Source organism: Electrona antarctica, assembly GCF_951216825.1.
Source record: "Electrona antarctica genome assembly, chromosome: 14".
NCBI lineage: Eukaryota > Metazoa > Chordata > Actinopteri > Myctophiformes > Myctophidae > Electrona > Electrona antarctica.
In genome coordinates this window covers 13,307,749-13,325,783 of record NC_136795.1, presented here as the reverse complement: position 1 = coordinate 13,325,783, position 18,035 = coordinate 13,307,749, and the positions used below count along the sequence as shown (strand labels likewise).

The window sequence follows — 18,035 nt, the reverse complement described above, 5'->3', positions numbered from 1 at the left end:
GCAGCTACTTTGATTGTGTGACCCCATGTTGCTTCATTTGGCACAAACAAGCAATGAGGAATAACAGGCTAAAACACACCAAGCATTACTCTGGCAATGATTCTTCTTATCCGAGGTCACCATGGCTTGCCAACGGTCTTAAGTGTAGGGAGACGAGTTAGTTAGAAGTCAACAGTCGCTCAAACAAACTACTACAAATGTATACACACATGCAATGTGTCTGAGGACCACATCTGGGGGCCAGAGGCCATGAGGGTTATAAAGCAGGCCATGTCAAATATCATGATAAACTACAGTACAAACTTGAGAAATTAGTGGAAAATAACATGTAGCTGCTTGCAAACAAATTGGAAATTGAAGGAGATTGTGTAACGTTTTCTTGCCAGAGGGACGGAGAGAAAGAGGCCAGATCGAAAGCATATTAGAAAATGAAAGGACACTAGTTCACAATGGTGATGTGACCTCTGTCATTTTCCTACTCGAATGTCTTGACACAGATATGTCACTGACACACTTTGCACAGCTCCCTCTCCTGAGAGTATGACTAAAAATAAAAAATAAACTGTCCAGTCTAGTTTAACACACTGTTCTATTTAAAAAAGGAGGGCGAGTTATTTTTCCAGAGCAAATTTGACATAAACCTACCCAATTGTAATCTGGCTGTTGACGCAAAATATATAGTTCTAATCCAACGTGGCATTGTGATAAAGCTGAGCGAGCGTGTATCATTTATGACTCAAGCATAACGTGCATCCAACTTCTCCTGCACCATTACTCGTCTGAGGACCGATACGGCTTTCCTCTTAGCTCACCTCTACGAAGGTGAGGCCCTCTGATGGCCTGTTGTTTTATAACACCGTTCAGCTGTGAAAACACTATCACTCCTGTCGGGAGCCAGCCATATTGGGATTAGCTGGCCTAGTCATTCTTAACGAGTGTTCGTTATTACGGTAAGTGAGTAAGCAGCAATATAGGAAGAACGCAGTTGGCCTGAAGCTAATCCCTGAAGTAAACAGACAGAGACAGGCCCTGATTGAGAGAACGTTAATGGCAGTTAATTGTTGGTTTCTAACCAGAATGACAAAATCCTATCGTTATATTGTGAACAAAACTACATAAAAGGATGCGTTTCATTTATGGTCTGTTCCAAGCAAGAGTATGAGCTCTAGGAAGTGCCATCCATGTCAAAGATTTCACATAGCCTCACAAAACAATGGGTGTATTCAGGTTGGTTTGTTTTTGTGCAAGTTGCCCAATTAGAGAAACCTAGCATAGAAAATTTGTATGAAAATTAAATCAGAGCTGGTCCAAAATAGCAGGGGGGGGCATAAGAGGAAGCAGCATGGTAAACTAAATAACCACAAGGAAGAGAACGAGGGAAGGCCGCTTTTAGAAACAGACCTCATCACAGAGACCAGAATGTGGCTACAAAGACAGGAAGTGATGCAGTGAAGAGCAAGAGGAATGGGAGGAGAGGACAGGAAAAGAGGCCGTGTCCTACTCAAGAAGACAGCAGGCTGGGGCTGGGTGGGGGCGATGTGCTCGCCTGGTTCTTCAAAACCAGCCTGACCATCAATCCCCCCCCCCCCCTCTCATTCCATTCCAGCTCACCAACTCTCCCACTTTTCCTCACACAGGGATGTGCTGCGTTACTGGGAAAGCCATGAGTCTTCACGGTGCTAAGAAGGTGGGAGGGGCTACTTCAAATGACATGACCATGTACAGTAATGTTCTGTGTTGTACCCAAGTTCAAGGGCTTCTGCCTAAGTCTGTACTTCTGGGGACCCCCACCCTGACAAGCACTAGGAGTTGAGGCATTACAATTTGTTTGACTCGCTTCCACAGATCTATATTGTGAAAATCGCCTCGCAATGCGCTGTGAGCTTGTAAATTGGCCATTTTTACAATTGTTGCCTCTTTCTTATAGTATTTGACAATTTGGCCAATGGTTGACCAGTTTTGTTGTATAGTTTGTTGATTACTCTTGATGTAAACTTAAAACTTAAAGTCCTTAAATTGTCACTTACTTCACTGTCCTCTGGGGAGTCGGGACCCCCACAAAATCGTCCCGGCCCACAGGTTGAGAACCACTGACGGAAAACTCAAATATATTTTAAAATGTTTTTGCAACCACCACATTGGGAAAATAGAAATACCCTTCTGGTCTGAACTCTGAAGAGTAGATAACAGCTTCCTGTTATGGCCTGGAATTACAGACTGGTAAGAATTCATAGATAGTGGAAGAAAATCAAGAGACAGTCTGGCTTATGAGACTACCAGCCAAAGAGCACCTGTGAAGGGGCCATGTCGAGCCGAATGCCCAATCGACGGAATATTAAGCTAACCGGATGGTCAATAACCTCTCCTTCATGCCGCTTCTCTCTAGTCGTCCCTGGGCTGAGTGCCATGCGCACTTTTCCTCAACATGCTTTGCTGTGGACATCGCCTCACACTGCTGTCACCCTCGTCTGTTTGGGTTCCATTGTTTATGTCTGATCCACCAAACAACACACTGTCTCCTTTTCATGGTGTCGTCTTTGGATCCTAGTCCCTCGCATGTCCTTGCCTCCTAACCTCCACTCCCCACCTCGATGTCCGATTGCTAAATGAGCCATACTGGGTGCCAGACAGGGACAGCGGATGTATCCAGTCGTTTAAGTTCATTATGTAGAGACTATCGTCGTTTTTCCTCCTTCCCTCTGCAAGTCAAGGAGGAAATGACAAAGTGAGAAAACTATTTTGCCATTTGTGGAACTTGTGGATTCTTGTGAAGAGAAGGGATTGGCTTACGTCTTCCTTCTCGAGCACACGCTGTTCAGCCCTGCGTACTGAGGAGTAAATTAAGTCTATGCTGGAAAATAAACCACAAACCATGACAGACCATCGTCATTTTCCATAATTTTTCACATTCCTGGCCCAAGCGGTGTCCAATTTCAGTCCTAACTGGAAGTCGGCCAATGCCATCCACAAATACCAACTAGGCTCTGACGAGAACTGACAGTTTGATGCCTGCAGTAACAGCCTCAAATAATAGTATAGCTCAAGCCATCCAATCCATTTTCCATTAAAAACTTTATAATTCTGTTATTTGAAAGTATATAACACTCAATATAGACATGATGGCATTCTGTGCACAACTTATTCAGCATCATAGATGGATTTGAATTAATGCAGAACTGCAGATCAATGATCAATCTCATTTTAGTGATTGGGCACTGCATGAATCAAGCGTTATTATGATACATATTTACAATAAAGAACACGATTGCTTTTACATTTCAAATCAGATCACAGACAGAAGGATTCTGCACGCATTTTACCCTGAAGCCTTCAAACTGTACACTAGAACGCGGTTACATAAGCCTTTTAACAGCTGTGAAAGAATGCAGAAGGGAGTTAAGATACACATCTCTCCTGGCCTGCAATCAATTACTTCCAATGAGTTTATTTCTGAACTGCTTCTCCTGGTGCAGCAAGGATTTAGCCTCCAGGATTCATTTCAGAGGCTGGGCAATAACCGTTATCGTTTTATCATCTTTCAATGGAATCATAGTGTTGTTATGATGATAATCTGATATCGCAATACCCAATTTTGTCATCTAAAATGATTGTTAACCCAATATGTGCAGTGTTAATTCAATATGACTGAAAAGTTTGTTTGAAATCGAAACATGACCATGCAATTAATTGCAACATGCATTTGATCGTTTCCCGTGTGACTGCAACAGAAGCCATATTGTGAAGACACAGGCAAACTAGTAATGTATCCAGTCTTTCACTAGCAGCTTTATCATACCTCCCCTAGCATTTGAAGTCATCCACTCCCATTTGGTGCCCTTTCGTACTCATATATCATATATTCATATATCACCTGCCATCTTCAGCCTGGTAAAAACACGTAGCCTGCTAGTGCTACACCCTTGAACCAATGCCTGCGTAAATACAGGAATTAACCGAGTGACAGAGCCAATCAACTTTTATATCTTCAAAGAATATATTTCAAATCAAACTTTATTTATAGAGCACATTTACAAAGACCAGAAGGTCAACCAAAGTGCTGCACACGATCATATAACAAGCATACAATCAACAAATAGTATAGTATTTACCATAGAGTCTAGACAATATGTTCAAGAAATATTTTCACACAATAGAAGCTATAGATACAGTATGTTCAACCAATCGAGCCGTCCACCCTGCAACTTGGATTGACTTGGGAAGAAAAGGGCACACAGTCAGCACGTTTCAAAGTTCACGCTGAGAAACTGTCGAAAGAGTTGAGCGTTTGAGTTGAATAAGTTGTGCAATTACCCAGAAGTATCAGCTTATTCTCGTGGCAGGTGTGTAGGTCACACACACCCAACAATGAGCAAAGTCTAGTTATTGACATGCATGATGAGAGTGAAATGAAATTCCAATCATTCATCGAGTCTCACAGCTTCAATCACAATATACACCACATACCACAGCCCACAGTTTGAATTGTAAATCATCAGTCATTACAATATTTTAGTACAAAATTGACAGAACTATTACACAAACTATGGGCAAATGTATAGCACCTTTATATTAGAAAATAATACCATTACTAACTTAAATAAAACTAGAACACAAAAAAAATCAACAATGAAGGTAAAATCAAATGTCTTGATATTGACCAAATAACTATATGAATAAGTAAGTCGATATTTACACAATATTTTTCATAAATAATTAGCATATTGGGCAGTAAAGTAAAGGCAAAAGAAAAACTTGTTGGTACCCTAAACAGACACACATTGCTGTTCATTGGAGTGGCTGCACCACTCAAAAATATAACAGTAAGGTCAGTTCATAAAATGACAACTTTAATGTAATTCAGTCTTTAACTAATAAACGCTATATAATTCAGTTGACCTGGGTCCACCAAGTGTCTAAATACTTGTTGTCCCCCCCTCTACAGCGTTGACAAAAATAGCTGATCTAAAATGCATAGAGCTGTGATGAGTTAGGCATGTAGATCTGTTATTTTTGCAGAATGCTCATCATGCCCAGCACAAGGACACTAGGGTTCAGGGGGTTAAAACCAAACGCGTGTATATAACAATATCCAAAATCCCACTGCCAATATCGAATTTTATATGACGATATGATATATTGCAATACCAGCCCCGCCCTACTTTGTTCAAGGCAGGCTCTCACCGGAAGTGACATCATCAGGCTTCCTTCTTAAAGTAGACTAGGCAATAGGCAGGCTGTTAACCTATAAACCTATGAACAAGCATGAGCGATGAGCTCATCATTTATAACCAACATGGTGCAAAAGGTCATTCCCAGTATACGTTAACGCCACAGCCACACACCGCCAGTCATCACAGAAGGCCTAATCCACTTCCAGTAAAGTCTTTCCAGTGAACTGTTGAGAACAAGATGTGTTTGTTTGCAGTCACAAAGCAGCCATTTCCTAGCATTGTTCAGTACCATTAAGGGTTTAAGGGCTACAGGTGTGCACAGCCAGAGGAAAGGAGTTTGAAGGAACGGATGGGGTGGGTTAGGGACAAACAAGAGGCTAAGGACAGACAGTAAAGAGAAAGAAAAAGAACAAAAATGAGCATGAGGTGGGCACAGCGACTTGAGGTGCTGAGGTAATGATTAATAGAGGTCCTCAGAAGGAATAAGGATCATTGGTAAACATATCCAAGGGACTGGTCAATTCTACCAATGCGACCGACCCAATTGTATCACGCTATTCAAGTCATCCAGAAGAAATATCAATTTTGTTAAACCAAAAATAGACAGGAAATTCAAAGTGAGAGGAACACATTATGCCATTACAACATGAGCGTATGAAAGACTTGAGTGACAGCCCAGCGGTATTCATATGACTCAAATATAATGACATCCTCGCTAACCTGTCTGGGTTAAAAAGACAGAAGCTGAGCAGTGCAGGAATAGATTATCCGGCCCGGACGGAACCGTCTGGGCAACTAGGCTGCCAAGCCAGCCGGACGGTGTGCCTCGGGTACGACTGCCGAGCCCGACGGCCTTTGCCGCGTGTCACTCCCCATTTCTCTCCCCCTTTCCTGTCTGACTACTGTTATGTTATGGGATGGCTTATGAGCAATCCTAGAAGGCCTAGACCACAGGGAACTGTGGCATCATCTCTGCCATGGTCAATTGATCTAACTGGGCTCCTTTCTCTTACTGGGATGCGTTCTCTCTCGCATGAATTCATCTCAGCTGACTTGAAGTTAGAAAGAACTGGGCCATGTGACACTCTTGATGCCCATTGTCAAGGACTCACTTCACCTAGTAAATGGATTGTTTAGTACACAAACAAAACTGGCACGATCAACACAAGTGGCTTTGCCCTTCAGGCTTCAGGTCCAAAATGGCACTTATATATCATCAGTTCCTTTCTTTGCCTATAGGCCTGGACAATTTGCATGGAGAATTTTCTTGTGTCTCTGAGCTTATCTTTATTTATTGCCACTCTGCTACTTGGCTTAATGTTGACACTTTAAATGGAAGGGTTAACCAGTAAATTCAGTTAGAAGGCCACATACTGCTCAGAAATGTGTAAATAAGAACTTGAGACATAACATGGGATAGCTGCACCATACAGTGTACTGGACTGTCATGCAGCCAATGCATGACTTGTATCTGCCCGGCATATGCAATGCCTATTCATCCTAAACAGTTTTCTAAATATCCAAAGAAGGCATGTTCACTCCCACTGTCATTTGAAGATGAGCGGAAAGGCAACACAACTTATGGATATGGACAACACTGAGCCACAAATGATGAAATGCAGCCATCTCCAAAGGGGGCTGAATAAGAATAAAACTGTCAAATAAGTACTAAGATATTGTCCTTCAGAAGTTCAGAGGACCCATGCCTGAGCTTCGAGTCACAGGCTACTCCCTGCACAAACAGGATATGAGGATACTGCATCTCACCATATGTGCCCTTTACTGATGCTAATATGCATTCATTACCACATGGTCAGTCTGCATTGAACAACATGCTGTACTAAAATATCTCGCAAAAGGAACGCTGAGCTGGCTTCCACATTTCATACAGTATATAGTTCAATATTTCATACTGCTCTGCCCTAACAATGGGTGTCACCCTGAAGTGGACCAATGTGTAAAGATTTAAAAAAAAAAATCTTTGGACCAGTGCTTGAAGCAGTACTTGAAGCATAGGCATACATTGCAAGAAAAGAACCCTGCCTGAACGATAGGTCTATTTCAGTAACTCCAGCTTTGACTGCTTTCCTTTAACCTAGTCATTATAATAATGTTTATGCCAGGGTAATTTCCATGTGACAAGTAAAGTTCAATGGTTGATTTAATTAATAGCTGCTTGGCAGATAGTTTGAGCTGGATAGAAGTGCATGGTTTTGATTATTAAAACTGAGGGCTTAGTGCTACTTTCCCAGATTGTTTGAAGGCTTGAACACTACACTATACAACGGAAAACAGACTTATATACATGCCTCCCTTCCCTTGTGTGTATGATTTAGAGTTGGTAGAGTTGTGTGAGGGCTCCAGTGCCCTGGCTGTCTTTAGAAATAGTTAATAGTTAATTTACTGCTAGTTCTGACTCCATGAGATTACAATGTTCTACACAGCAGAAGGGCGTGCGCACATTCCCGCGAGTCTCTCTCTCTCCACAGCACAACCGCGATCTGTAATCTCACGACCCCAAACAATTGCAAATCCACAGAGCAAACACAGAATGTAGGCTACTGACAAGCACGAGATTCCTTACATAAATAGACTCAATGGTGGCACCGCACATACAGTATGACGTCTGGGGAATAACGTTCACACAACTGAAAATATGGGAGAATCAGAAGAGTAAACGAACGAATGAATAAAATAAATTGACCAAGCATGCTACTGCTGTATTATAATCAAGGAATTTGAATGAATGACCAAAATAAGTATCCACAACTGAATAACAATTAAAAAGAAAATCGTACAATATAGATTTTAACAGATACTGACTGGGTGATTCTACTATATCTGTGATAGGAGGCGTTTGCCAGTCGGTCATTCAATGAGTGACGTCATGCTTTGCCAACCATCCCTTCCCTTGTTTGTCTGCCAGGCGTCCGCTCGCTCGCGCACTCCGCTGATGAGACCACACACACTGTAACGTAAACGTTACAAATGTAAACGTAAACCAGCCCGTCGGTTCAAACCGCAACGCAATGAAACACTTCCTAATGTTAATAGTTATTAACACTACTAGCCTATAGTTTACATTCATTACATACATCTCCTGTGGCCGGTTGCACACAAAGCCTCCCAAGTTCGCCTGCTCAAGTTCACTTTAAGCTATACTTGTTTCTTCAATGTATTGTACTTAAAATTAAATATCTGTTTTAAGTAGTTTAATACTCAAGCGCACATGCTTTATGTCATTGCCTGCCCTGCATGTCCTTCAGTTTAGACACAAGGCCTTTTTTTCTGCAACTCATTCAAGCGAATCACTTCCTGGCTGACTGTGTGTGTAGCTTTTAGCTTCTTGTCGCCACATTGAACCAGAGCAGAGCTGACCATGTTGTTCAACTGCATGTTCAAACAGCACAGCAGCACCATGGTGGAATATAATACAACTATGGCAAGTCTCAAATAAATAAAATACATTTTAGGGTCAGAAGAAAGCCCCCCAAATAAAATGAATTCTGTGTTAATAAGCACCCGGTGGTCCCACCCAATGAGGTGATGAAGTTGGAACTTTCTTTCCCTCCGTCCTTCCTGGTTCACTCAATAGCACGCTTGCTAATTAAACACCGGTCAGATATTTATGAATAATACGTGTATTATTTATTGATTATACAATTAATATATATATATGATATATTAAAAGTTTGAAAGTTTACCTGCTGTTTGGATGCAGGACGCTTTTGGGAAGCTGGTTTTAAACAACAACCAGGCGGCTCAGTCAGTCCGTGTCAAACAAACTCCTTTTCCAGACGACAAGCAAGCGGCTTCGTTTAGAGCTCAGAGTCAGACCAAACTAAACAGCAGCGAGGCGAGCTTCCTCCTCCTCCCTCTTCTTTCTTTCTTTCTTTCTCTCTTTCTTTCTGTTTTTTTCTTTCCTCCTTTTTCCCTCCCTCTCTTCCTCCTCTTCCACTAGCTGGGCTGAGTGGCTGGCTGCTGCTGCTTCACGTCAATTCACGCCTTTTTTCATTTAGATACCTCCGTCGTACGACGGTGCAGCGCGCCGGAGAAATAGCCGATCTACAAGCTCACAGCGAGTGTCGTCTGCGACCACTGCGACGCGTTTTGATCTTGCAGTTCGGCTTTTCTTTTCTTTTTTGGTGGCGCGCGACCCAGTCCTACGGCGAAGTAACGTCAGCCCGCCCCGGGCCCGGGGTGCGGTCCAGAGGGGGCGTGGTCCGTGGCCAAGAGGGGACCCGCCCCCCACCGGCTGTCTCGGCCAATGATCTGATGTTCCAGGCACTTTGAGCCAATGACATTTCACCCCGGGGGCGTGGCTCCAGCGGAGGGGCGAGTGCCACTGGGCATGGGGAGGAGGGAATAAAAAGAACCCTGAACTTGAAATAGTTGAGAGGAGGGAGGATAGGGGGGGCAGAGATAAAGCTGTGTTTAATGACAGAGGTATGTGCATGCTAAGGATTTTCATGACCATATAAGCACCAGTCCATTTCAGGACGAGCTTCATCATCAATCCAGGTTATCCCATTGTGTCATGAGGGCTACCAGTCTGGTCCCTGTCTGCTTTGAAAACAAAGATCAGTTTTGATATACTAGCATATATCAATGCTTACCTAATATCCAACATTATTCTAGGCTAAATATTATTACTACCACTTTGGCTAAAATTGCTGTAGCCTATATATGGAACATAACCTCGAATTGCACCTTCTTAAACTAAAATGGAACATAACCTACTGTGAAGCTGTTAACTCTTTGAATGCTCTTTCTTGCACTCTTATTTGATCCCTTTGTTTGCTGTGGTTGTTGTGTTTTGTTGTTTGAATGTTATTCTATCTATATGCTGCTGCATTGTCTGTTATGCCAAACAAAAATAAGTTTTACTCTTATGTACCTGTACACAAGATGTAATGCTGCATTCACATGATTACTTAAACATGTGAATACTTCAACCTTTGCATGCCTGCCCGAGCCCTTCCATATATGACACAATTTATTTTTAAGGAAGAGAAATACATATTCTTACACTTATACTTTCCATTTTTGAGTGGTGCAAACCACTCCAACAACTGGCTTTGTTAGTACCCGTGTGTGTTTGTGCCTGTACGGGTGAGCATGGTTGCTATGGTTAGTATGTGACGTCACTGCACCACTCAGTTCACACAGGTGTGATTTTTTTCCCCCTATATATCCCGTCACGTATCACTTTTGCCATTGACAAGGAAAGGAGAATTTACGTCATATGTGCCTGAAATATGACGTAAATTTGTGGCAACACAAACATTAAATGCCATTGACAATGAAAGTAAAATGTACGTCATATGTAGACGAGCAAATCGGCTAACCAATCATATCAATTCATTTGTCATCTTACATGATCATGGTGAAAAGATGAGTTTTTTTAAACATTGTATCATGGTTAAAAGATAATAATAAGATGACACATTCATTCATGAAGAAGTATATTCATTTTTACTCACTTCACACGGGTGTTTTTATACTTTATTTATAAGAAAAATAAATTGGGAAGTGGATCAGTTGAGAAAAATCGTTAAGGCTAAAAGTTCCTGTTCAGTCTAGCGAGTAAGCCAAGATGACATGACCAGACAAGACATCACAACGTGGGAACCGCTACAGGTGACAGTATAATTAATGTTATTGACTCGAATACTGGCTAAGTTTCAAACGCCATCGGCTTGCTTCATTTCACACTTTTGTTCTTGTCTCAATCAAATGTAGACTCATTCATCCCTATGAAGAAATTGAAAATGTGGGGAAAGTTTTGACAATTGAAAATGTTCTCAACACTGTGTGGGTGGGAGGATGTGTGGGAGGGGGTACAGGTGTGTATATACTAGGGGTGCCCGCACTTTTTTGACTTGAGAGCTACTTTCAAAATGACCAGCGCAACAAGGTCTATACCAACCCAAAAAATATTATATCATTGCTGAAAATAGTTTAAAAATGTACCTGAAGGGGCTTTGGAATAGCGGCGCTGGTGTTACATAAGACAAACGCACTTGGAATGGGAAATAGAGGGCGGAAATGGAATTGGTACTGTTTTGTTTTGTCTAACTTTGTAATGCATCTGACGTAATGCAACACTCTTGAAAACAAAGTGTTGCATTGTGGGTTTGAGACAGGCCCGATTTGATGTTAATCAATGAAGACACCTTAATTCAAGTGGCAGATGCCCTTTTCCTTTTTTAATTATATATTTTAGGGCCATGTCATGCGATCTACCTGCAAAGCCTTTCTGATCTAGCCTGGCTAATAAGCCAGAACGAATCAGCCGTTGGCAGTGTGATTTGAGTCTGGCTTATTAGCCAGGCTATTTCTGATCTACTGGAAGATCACAATCTACCTTTTGGGCACCCCTAGTATAGACCTATCCAACCATGAAATAACAACAGAACCTAACAAACTCCAAGAAAATGGAAGTTTGCTTCAAAAATGTGTCGAAGAGAGTGGTAGGCTGCCAACCAAGTAGAGAAGGACGGGGAGACTTGGCTGTGGAGAAGCGGAAAAAGACAAGCAGGGATGAGCAAGATGATTGATGTTGAGAATGAGAGCTCTGGTCTGCCAAAGCCTACAGAGAAGAAGGTTAAACCTGTTTACCTCAAATTCTTCCCCAAGATTCAGAGTTGGTGATTGTGGTCACAATCCAACCAGTAGAACTGAAGGCACAGGGCCAAGACACATGTCACAACCGGCATGGAGAAATTAGCACAGATAGCCGAAGATAGTAAACATTTTTAGTTTTTCAGTGTCAAATCGGTAGCACAATTTGAGACTCAAAGAAAATGTTATATAAAAAGGCCCAAGTGAATATTTACTGTCCTACCACAGTGAAAAGGAGAAACATTACTTTAGTGTTGTTTATCTTACTTCCAGCAAAAAATATTGTGAGAATAAAGGATGCCATAGACAGTATTATTGTTCAGTAACATTTATAAGATTTTGTGATTATATGAACACAGAATATACTGTAGTAATAGCGCAGGATGTTGTCTGGGAGTTCCTGGTTAAATCACCCCTCCTCCTTGTCCTTGAACAGGCACAGTGGATCAGTGGTTATAACTGTTGCCTCACAAGAGGAAGTTCCAGGGTTCGAACTTGACCGGTGTCTTCCTGTGTGGAGTCTGCATGTTCTCATGTTCAAGTGGGTTTCCTCCAAGTGCTCCATTTTCCTGCCTCACCAAAAGACATGTTAGGGACAAGAATGAGCCATTTTTGGAAGCAGTACAGAGGTGCAAACTGTGTGCAAATTATGTTGTGCAAATACCAATGTGCTCATATGCTATGCAATTAATCACTCAATAAATAAAGGTTACAATGGACATGTACAAAGTAAAAAGACCTCTCTGCAAATTTTGGTTATGTGTAAATGTTCATGTAAAATAAATGAACATAATAGACATCAAGTCAACTGCCAGTTTACCATACGAGGTCACATGTTCACGTATAGGAAACTCACATGCTATGTTAACCATTGTCAGAAGTGTGACTTACGGTAACTCTGTGTTAGTATGAATGGAATGTGTCTGTGTTAGTTTCTGCACGTTTAGCATCTGTGCATGACATACACACATAGAGCTCTGGACATTCCATATGGATGGAAAAATCAATACATCTCACACTCTCTCACTGGGCAACATTCAAAAGGTCAATTGACAGGTCAAACATGAACATTTTAGTATCCCTGATGCTGAAAGAGAAAAGTAGATTATTTTTATAGAGTCATTGAAAATAGAGAACGAGAGACAGGGAGAGAGAAAAAGATAACATTTGAGTGTTACTGTTATTCAGTATGCTATCACTCCCCTTAGAGCAATGTCACAGGAAACAACAGAACTGAACTGGGTACACAATGCAACCATGGGTTAAAAACAGGGCACCGCTCTGAATTACCAAATATGGACACTCCTGACCTCACTTTCTCTCTCCCTCCCAGCTTCCCTCGCTCTCTCACTATGACCCAGTCTGCCTTTCTCTTTTTTTCTCTTCAGTCGGTTGTAATAGCAGCAGGGTGTGTCTGTAATTCAGGGTGTGCAAAGTCATTATATCATCTGCTCAGATAGAAAGGCCTCCATTCAGTCACACCGTGTTAACATGCTGGTATGTTAACGCATTCACCGGTTTTAATTTGCCTTTGTGAATTCATGTGTGGGCGGGCCTACATATTGCAGCCAACCTATCTCTCTGTATTAGTGTGTGTGTGTGTGTATGCTCTCTCGCACAGAACACACACAGTACATGCACAAATATGTAGGTATTTGTCAGCTCTGATGGTAAACATGCTATTTTGCATGCTTCCATTAGATCCACTGACAGTCCAACTCTGCTATCGTCTGAAAGAAATAAAACACACACACACACACACACACACACACACACACACACACACACACACACACACACACACACACACACACACACACACACACACACACACACACACACACACACACACACACACACACACACACACACACACTTGACTGTGAGCCCAGTGACTATAAAAACACGTTGTAGTGTGTCAGCAACCAACCCCTACATTTCTTGTTCGACATCATTCAGCAACAATGTCCAAGACCCCCTGCCAGGACTATTTACGCAACTCCCTTCCATTTAACCATATGAACCCTTAAGTCCCTATTCTGAGGCAAACATTTGTCTCTATAAACTTACAACATATCGTAAACGTTGTAAGCTGTAGATAAGCTATTTTTGGTAGAGAGACTTGGTGTAGAAGGGAAAAAAGGGGGCCTACTATAGACCCCTGGGGGACTCCGGTCAATGAAGTATGGGGTTTAACAGGCAGACTCTTGATATGACAGTTAATTCCTAATTTGACAGTGAAAATTGACTCAGATGGACCTTCACACTATAAGGGTTAATGCTTACACTACACTTACATTAATCAACGCTGAGAATTTTGCTGTCCTGGAATCTATTTTGTCCTTAAATGGCAGGTCCACAACCACACAGAATAATTAGCAGCAGATCCAGAATGCCAGATATGCAATAATGAGAGAATAGCTGAGCTCGTGAGCACCGTATTCTCCCTTCCTTATGCCCTGCTTGCTGCCTTGCTTCCCTTTCCTCTCTCCCTCACTCCTCTCCTTTTCCTTAGTAATCAGTGCACAGGAAGGACTGATAAGACGTATGTTGACTCACAAGAAGCAGGAATGTGGAATAAAAGTAACAGACAGAATACAGCCCCTCTCCTCATGGGTTTCTGTCTTATTTGTCTATCTGTCCACTAATCACAAATCCACATTTGATTCCATCATTTGACCTTGATTTGTAAGTCATCAGCATAATATTATGATATACTGAATGGCGCACGAGACAGCATGGGGTACAATAATATGGCATGATGTAGAGATCCAAAGAGACTGCTGTGTCTACACCGGGTTAGTATTTGTCTGGAACAAAGTGGAGACCTAACACACTGAGGGCAGTGTGTTTAAAATATAAATACAACTATGTATTTACTATAAACACAGAATACTCTAGGGCTGTGCCAGAACTGGATGTCATCTAAAAACTATCTCTCAGTGACACACACAGGCACCAACATACAAGCAGACATGCACGCACAGATGTGAGTGCTCACTCACAGACACACAGGACGATGGCATTTTGGCCGCATGACACAGGCAAGGCCACTCAAACAAACACACAGTAAACATTGAACAGTTATAGAGTCCAAGTCGTGGATGAAAAAGAGAGAGAGAAAGAGAGAGTCAGCAGAGGAATTCTCTCAGCTCTCTCCCTCTCTGCCCGTTTGTTCAGCAGCCACTGGCTTCCCCTGTCTTTTTTTTGCCTTATATGGTAACAAGAGTGGTTGAGTGGGAGAGAGAGACAGCGGGAGCGAGGATGGAGGTGTGGTCTATTGTTTTTGGCGGAAGAGGTGTAGAGTTACAACGCTGCCTCATGAACCTTTCCCTGCCTGTTGCCGTCATCCCGTCATTCACCTCATACCTCTGACTGAGTCACACAGGGAGAGAGATGAATACACACTCTCACACACAAAGAATAGTAAGGGGGTTAGAGCTATGTCATCAGGCTTGATGTCTAGACACTGGTCACTCAGTGAGGAGATAATAGAAAGACAAAGTGTCAGAGAAAGAGAGATAAAAAGGGAAATAAAGAGGAGAAAGGATCTAAAAAAAAATATTACAAAAAGGTACTTCCTGTGTAATTTCAGCCATTTGAACTATGCATCTAATGTGCCTTAAAAGGAATGTCTTTCATCTAGCACACAATAAGTCTGCAGGATTACATATGTAAGCCACTGGCTGGCAGCACCCAACTCCTCCTCTGCCTTTACTCACACCTGATTATGTAATGCCAGTGGAATTCCCTGCTTATTGCAAATGTGCTGGACCCCTGCCTTTGCCAGCTACTGGAGCAACTCTCCAGCATGTGTGTGTGTGTGTGTGTGTGTGTGTGTACATGCGCGTGTGTATGTACGTACCCCGGGGGAATTTTTCATTTGGCGATGAGCTAATCAGAGCCAGGGTTGCTGAAACTGTAGATGGAACATGTCTAACATTGCACTTAATAAGCAGTCTAGAAGCCCTTTGCCATGATGGTGTCGGCTGTGGGTTCTGTAATAACATGATGTGATTCAGGACGGCAGACGGGGCTGGAACCTTCCTCCTGCCGGTTGAAATCATGAGAGAAGAATGGATGATGGGAGTGATGACTGAGAAGTAGCAGGTTATAGAGTGCAGGTGGTTTATCTCCTGTCCTAATCCCATTCAGTGTACTAATTGGAAAAGAGGAACCACTTTGTCACAGAAAGAGTTAACACATTTAAATCTTTTTGCATATCCTTCCTAGATACTTATAAACAGTACAACTTTGCATTACATCCGAGGTCAGAACCAAGCATTTTGGTGGTTGAGTGCCTTGCTCAAGGGCACTTTAACAGAGCTGGTGGTCTCTAGTTGGAATACACCCTCCTGTCAGTACCGGGGTTCAGGACCAGCAATGTTCTACATCAGGGGTTCCCAAACTTTGGTGCGTGGACCCCTTGTGGTGCGCAAACATCTCTAGGGGGTGAGTCTTCGTGTTTTGAGCCGTAGCGAATGAAAATAAAAGCCTGGGTATCGAGGTACTCAAGGGTTGGATTGGGGGCAAGTCCCTGCAACATACTAGCGTCATGTCCAGGGGGTGTACTTGTACATCAAGCTGCCTCACGCTACAGAAACAGGAGATAGGCTCCTGCCCTATGGGCCTCATGGCTCGTCAAGGCTACTTACTTACCGAGGCTAGGGGGTGCGTGACATGAAAAGGGTAATGGCGGTTTTATGGTGTTAACACAAACGCAAAATCCGGTTTAAAACTGTTGTAAGGAGATGTATAGAGCAGCTGCAGGACTCTGCGACATTCTGTGATTATTTGCCATAATTATATTTAAAAATCACACCTGTGTGAACTGAGTGGTGTAAGGTCTGTCTGACGTAATGAAATCATGTCTGACGTAATGAAATCACACCCGGGTGTGATTTCATTATCTGGCTTTGTTTGTGCAGAAAAAATGAGCATGGTTGCTATGTTCACCCGGGTGTGATTTCATTACGTCAGTACAACAGGGTGAACATGGCAACCATGCTCATTTTTTCTGCACAAAAAAGCCAGTTGTAGGAGTGGTTTACACCACTCAAAAAATTATCATCGAACAAATACAATGAGACGTTGGGGGGTGCATCAGCTAGGTCAGGAGGTAACAGGGGGTGCATGACCAAAAATGTTTGGGGACCGCTGTTCTACATCAAGGGCAACCTGCTACCACCTTAACCACTTTCAACTCAGAGTCCCTATTTTGGGAAGTATATACCGGTAGATGAAGAACGCTTGTAGTGCAGCTATTTTCACTATCCGTTGTAAGTCTATGTAGGGCTTATATAATGGCTCATCCACCAATTCCCAGTAGCACATATTCTGTGCCAAAGAAAGCCATCATCTCTTATCTTTCAGGATGAGGATATTGTATTGGGGCAGAGTACTAAATACTGGATGCCTGTGATGCTGGTGTAACAAAAGTAGCCAGTTCAAGATTAAGGGTAAAAGTGTCTATGGGGGTGTGACCCAGTAGCTGAGCGGATTGGGTGTCGACCAGATAAACACAACCCCGTGTTTAATGCGGTCCCCCATCTCTGCCCTCAATTTACTGTCCTAAGTAAGGCAAACTGTTATTTATGAATACCAGAACATCTGAAATCCATTGGCAGAGGTCTTGAGTGATTGACAGTTGACACCAAGTGAGGACAAATGCGTCATGTTGCTAATAGCTTCCCAGGCCACTCAAATGCACTGTGGACCAGTGGAGGCTTGATGTTTGGAACTGAACCCTTGCCAGCTTGGTACGTCAGAGCGGGTAAGCTGAGGTTGATGACAGTATTAACATCTGGAGTCTGGACTGCTGACGTGGTAAGACATGCACTGCGGTGCAATAAGCAAGTGGTTTAACCCCTTCACCTAAAGCAGGTGAAGTTGTCAAGAGTGTGAGTGCGCGATGGTTATCTATCTGTGCCCCAGAGGGCCCAGAGAGACGGGTGCTAGACTAGGTTGCCTTTTATCATCAGGAACTTTGACAAATGAGAGGGAGGTACTAGACACACGCTGGAGGGGATATTTGCTCAGGTGTGCTAGACAGAGAGATGGACCTAGAGATGAGAGGGAGGGAGAGACTGTGAGCCATAAAGTTGATTTGAGGGTACAGGGGGTGGGAGGTAATTAGGTGGGAGGCGTTAAGTGGCGGGTGCCATGTGGGCGAGCTTCACCTCCCCCCTTCCACTCCGCCAGTTTGATGAGAGGGTTGGTAACATTCATGTTCAAACAGAG

The 18,035-nt window shown here is 42.7% G+C and overlaps 1 protein-coding gene across 2 annotated transcripts in view; it reads right to left on the bottom strand.

The window, feature by feature from the left end:
• The window catches only part of LOC306937481 (myosin-9-like), a 42,728-nt gene extending 33,580 nt beyond the window's left edge, over positions 1-9,148 (bottom strand). The window contains exon 1 of one of the 2 annotated variants that reach the window (XM_079521283.1): positions 8,876-9,148. The gene's annotated coding sequence lies outside the window, so the exon portion shown is untranslated. The remainder of the gene's footprint in view (positions 1-8,875) is intronic. The other variant, XM_079521282.1, reaches the window with a different exon arrangement.
• Between the last annotated feature and the right edge of the window lie 8,887 nt (positions 9,149-18,035).